The sequence below is a fragment of the Hylobates moloch genome, unplaced genomic scaffold (assembly GCF_009828535.3).
Source record: "Hylobates moloch isolate HMO894 unplaced genomic scaffold, HMol_V3 SCAFFOLD_5089, whole genome shotgun sequence".
NCBI lineage: Eukaryota > Metazoa > Chordata > Mammalia > Primates > Hylobatidae > Hylobates > Hylobates moloch.
The window spans coordinates 1-4937 of record NW_026657364.1 but is presented as its reverse complement, the minus strand read 5'-3'; the positions used below and the strand labels follow the sequence as shown (position 1 = coordinate 4937).

General features: G+C 57.7%; 1 pseudogene; it reads left to right on the top strand.

Moving 5' to 3' along the window:
• The first annotated feature begins 31 nt into the window (after positions 1-31).
• Positions 32-4840, top strand: LOC116465426 (keratin, type I cytoskeletal 17-like; annotated as a pseudogene).
• Positions 4841-4937: the final 97 nt, after the last annotated feature.

Sequence of the window (4937 nt, the reverse complement as noted above, 5' to 3'; positions counted from 1 at the left end):
GCGGTGGCTATGGCAGCAGCTTTGGGGGTATTGATGGGCTGCTGGCCGGAGGTGAGAAGGCCACCATGCAGAACCTCAATGATGGCCTGGCCTCCTACCTGGACAAGGTGTGCGCCCTGGAGGAGGCCAACACTGAGCTGGAGGTGAAGATCTGTGACTGGTACCAGCGGCAGGCCCCGGGGCCCGCCTGTGACTACAGCCAGTACTACAGGACAATCGAGGAGCTGCAGAACAAGGTAGGGCCTGCTGGTGGGAGGGGTCTCTGGGGGGCATGACTTCTTCCCCCTCAACTCCTGCCCTGGCCAAAGGCCTGGAGTCCAGCCATAGGGTCTCAGGGAGCCAAGAGTGGTTTGGCTGTGGCTTACCTTCTGGGAACCTGCCTTGGGGCCCCTGTGTGGCCCACATCCCCCTTTTCTGGGGGCAGCAGGCTGAGTCAGGAACAAACAGGCCTCGTGGAGCCCCTTGGAGCCTCAGTTTCTCCCCCATGGAGCTCCTCCACCTGGAGAGGTTGTAGGATGAGGCAGGAGGATGCAGATGGAGGGCTGGGCCCATGGGCCGCTGGATGCGTGGTGTCTTGCTCCTTTGGAGCAGGGGTCAGCAGGAGGGGGTTTTGGGAGATGTGGAGTGGGGGTGTCTGGGTGAACTCCCGATAGCACCTGCTTCGGGGGGAGGCAGAAAGGAGGGGGTGGGACCTCAGGGTGGGGAAGGCCTCTGATGTGCCTTATTTGGGGATTTTTCTGGCTTCTCCTTTCCTCCTGCTGTCCCTTAAGATGGGCTCAGCAAACCCCAGGGGACAGGGCTGCTGGCTGGAGCCCAGGGTTACGGATTAGGAGGGGTCCTGACTTCTGATTTGGAACCACTCTTTGGTGAGGGCTCCTTTAGCCTCCTTTTGGGGGAGCCTGTCACGGGCACCCTCTAGCTGACTGTAAAAGGAGGGGTTTGCCCACATCCCCTCCCTTGTTCTAGAATTCTGGGACAGCTTCTGCCCTGGGGACATTTTCCCTTTCTTTTCTGGTTGCCTCATAGTCCCAGCCAGCTGTCTCTTCTCCTTTAAGGCTGAGCCTGGCATGGGTGTCTGGTGGGGTACTGAGAAGCAGGGGAAGAAGAGGCACCTTTCAGCCCTTTAGAGTCCTGCTTGCCCCTCCTCTGCCAATAATACAGCACGGGGCAAGGGAGGGGCTGGGTGGGAAGAGAGGCCCCCCAGGCAGGAAGATCTGCTCAGAACCCTGCTGTGGGCTCAGCCACCCCCATCCAGTGACCTGACTACTTTCCCATCTCCTCAGATCCTCACAGCCACCGTGGATAATGCCAACGTCCTGCTACAGATTGACAATGCCCATCTGGCTACTGCTGACTTCCGCCCCAAGTGAGTCCTAGCTGTGGGCTTGGGCAGCCTTGGGCCAGCTGGGGGAGGATCTCAGGGTACCCCTCCTGACCCCAGGACTTCTTGGTTGCTTGTGGCAAGGCCCAGGAGCTCAGGGTGGGGCAGTCCAAGGAGCCCCACTCCTTAGTCCAGGATGCAATGAAGGCAGCCAGTTCTGAAGATTGCTGGGCTTAGGCAGGGAATAGAAGAGAGGGAGGGGAGGCGGGAGGCAGAGAGAAGTAAGGAAGCTGGTGGGCATGGGATCTGGCCTTGTGATGGTCCCAGGGCCCCGAGGCTGGAATTTGTGTCCACTCGACCCTCTCGTCAGCCATTCCAACCCCTTAGAGTCCTGGCAAAATGAAGGCAGGTGAGTAGCCAGGACCTGGACCTGCAGGTCCAAGCAGCCTGGGCTGAAGTCCCTGATTCCCACGGCAGGTTTGAGACAGAGCAGGCCCTGTGCCTGAGTGTGGAGGCCGACATCAATGGCCTGCACAGGGTGCTGGATGAGCTGACCCTGGCCAGAGCTGACCTGGAGATGCACATTGAGAACCTCAAGGAGGAGCTGGCCTACCTGAAGGAGAATCACGAGGAGGTGAGGTGGCTGGGGCAGAAGGTGAAAGATGCTGAGGAGTGGGTGGCAGAGCCCTGGGGCTGGGCCATGGCTGAGGCCGCGGGAGAGAGCAGAGCAGGCGCACTGGGATTAGTCACCTTAGAGGGCTTCCCTGTCTGCAGAGCCCTGATCCTTGGGGTCCAGCGTGCAGGGCAGACTCCTCTTTGTACCACATTGCTTCTCTGTACCCGAGGAAGCTCCCAGGGTTCCGCAGAGGCTCCCTCTACCTGCCCTGGCCTCCCTCACGAGGGCGGGGGATAAGTAAGGAAGTCACCTTCTTGTCCCATTTTCGCACTCTCAAAGCTGAACGTCTACATAGAAGCTTGGAAATTAGAGGGGAAATTTTGGGAGCATAGGCCTAATAGTTAGATTTTATTTTGGAGAGCCCTTGGTCTAATGGGGGAGATAGAGTCTGATGGTGGAAGCAATACTGAGCAGATGAATAAAAATCATTTAGAGGGTCAGATAGAGCAGAGGGAGAACAAAGGAGGGGTCCTTGTGGGGAGTGGGGTCCCCCGTGGGGGAAGGCTTGGGAGCAAGAGGTCAGAATGGGTCCAGATGTGCACATCCACATCCCCTTTTTCCATAGGAGATGAACGCCCTGTGAGGCCAGGTGGGCGGTGAGATCAATGTGGAGATGGACGCTGCCCCAGGCATGGACCTGAGCCGCATCCTGAATGAGATGCATGACCAGTATGAAGAGATGGCAGACAAGAACCGCAAGGATGCCGAGGATTGGTTCTTCAGCAAGGTGGGGGCTGCTGCAGGCCAGAGGTCTCTCTTAGGGGCTGGGGCTCAGGGGCCTTAGCATTGACAGTAAGCCCACAGCCAGGTGTCTTTGAAGTGCCGCCTCCTCCGCAAGCTGCATGGACCACAGGGTCACCCACTGCATCAACAGACCTGGAGCTGAGCTCAAGCTGTGATCTGGGGGGTGGGTGGGGAGGTAGGGAGCCCCCACAGAATAAAGGCAGAGGGTAAAGGCCTTGGGAGTCCCCACCTCTCTCTCAAGAAGTCAGGAACTAGCACCAAGAGCCAGGCTACATGTTCTGGCTGGTTCTCAAGTTTCTGGTCTGTGCATCCCACATGCAGTGATTAACCATAAAAAGTTAACATTTCAAATGGCATGTTTCTGGGCTTTGGGACGTGGGAAGCTGGTGAGAAGGCACCACTCTCTCCACAGTTAGATTTGGGAGGAGGCCTGACTTGGGAGAGGGATCCAGGCTCTCACCACCCTGTCCTGTGTCCTGTCTGCAGACAGAGGAGCTGAACTGCGAGGTGGCTACCAACAGCGAGCTGGTGCAGAGTGGCAAGAGCGAGATTTTGGAGCTCCGGCGCACCATGCAGGCCTTGGAGATCGAGCTGCAGTCCCAGCTCAACATGGTAGGAACAGTCCTGTGCATGGGGGTGGGCCCAGAAGAGGACACTGACAACCCTCACTGACCCCTGGTCTTCCTGCCCTCCTGCACAAAGCATCCCTGGAGGGCAACCTGGCAGAGACAGAGAACCGCTACTGCATGCAGCTGTCCCAGATCCAGGGGCTGATCAGCAGCGTGGAGAAGCAGCTGGCCCAGCTTCGCTGCGAGATGGAGCAGCAGAACGGGGAATACAAGATCCTCCTGGACGTGAATACGTGGCTGGAGCAGGAGATCGCCACCTACCGCCACCTGCTGGAGGGCGAGGATGCCCGGTGAGTGGGGGAGCCTGGGGTCAGGGCTGGTGGCCTCTTGGCAGGGGTGGGGCTCTCAGACTCACATCTAATTTCCTCTCTGTTTTTTCTTTTTTCTTTCTTTCAGGCTGACTCAGTACAAGAAAGAACATAAGCATCTTCGTGGCTGAGGCCTTGGGGATTGGGTGCATGGGATAGGCAGCCCACCTGCACATTGCTGGGGCTGGGTCCCCAGGAGCTCCAGGAGTTGATGGCTGTCCCTCAGCAGGGGTGGGAGAACTGACCCATTAACACTGAGGATTGATACTCAAGAAAAGATCAAATGAGAGAGATGCTGTCTGGTCTGATGGGGGTGGGGCAGGGAACTGGTCCTTACCTTGGAGATCCTAGTCTGATGGAGGAGACAGGTCTCAGCTCTGGAGATTGTCATCTGATGGGAAGATAGGAACATGGTCTCATGATCTTTGCTCTTGACAGCTTTCGGATGAGCAAAAGCAGTCCTGTCTCTGGGGACTCTAGCCTGATGGGAAATAGGGACATGGTTCCTTGTCCTCCAAATTCCAGTCTGATGGAGAAGATATGATCCTAGCCCCAGGGTTCCTAGTCTAACAGAGGAGACAGGGGCCTGGTTTTTGTCTTGGCCATCCTAGTCTGATGGGGGATATGGGAGCAAGTCTATGTCCTGGAGACTGCAGAGAAATGGAGACGGATTTCATGGAGTCTACGTGGCTCCTTCCTGGCAGGACACACTGGGTCACAATCAAATAACCCATCTGGGGAGGCAAGACTCACACAGGGCCACTGGCAGAGAGATGGGATGGGAGGGAGGCGGTGGCAGGGACAGGAGGGATGTGTGTGCAGTGTGATGTCAAGGTGCCAGTGGAGGCACTCACAGCACCTGGGGGAGGACGAGGGAGAGAGCTGGCTCCTGTCCATGAGGGCTAGGGGGCAAGTGAGGGTCTCCTGGCCCCTACCCGCTTTAAAGTGCCTGCTTCTCCTGCAGCGGTGACCACCCGTCAGATGTGTAGCATTGTGGAAGAGGTCCAGGATGGCAAGGTCATCTCCTCCCGCGAGCAGGTCCACCAGACCACCCGCTGAGGACTCAGCTTCCCCGGCCAGCCCCCCAAGAGGCAGGGAGGCAGCTACCCCATCTGCCCCAAAGTCTTCGGCCTCTCCAGCCTCAGCCCCCTGCTTCAGTCCTTTCCCCATGCTTCCATGCCTGATGACAATAAAGCTCGTTGGCTCAGCTACGAAATGTGTCCTTGTTCTGGCCCCTGAAGTGGGCACTAGGGACAAAA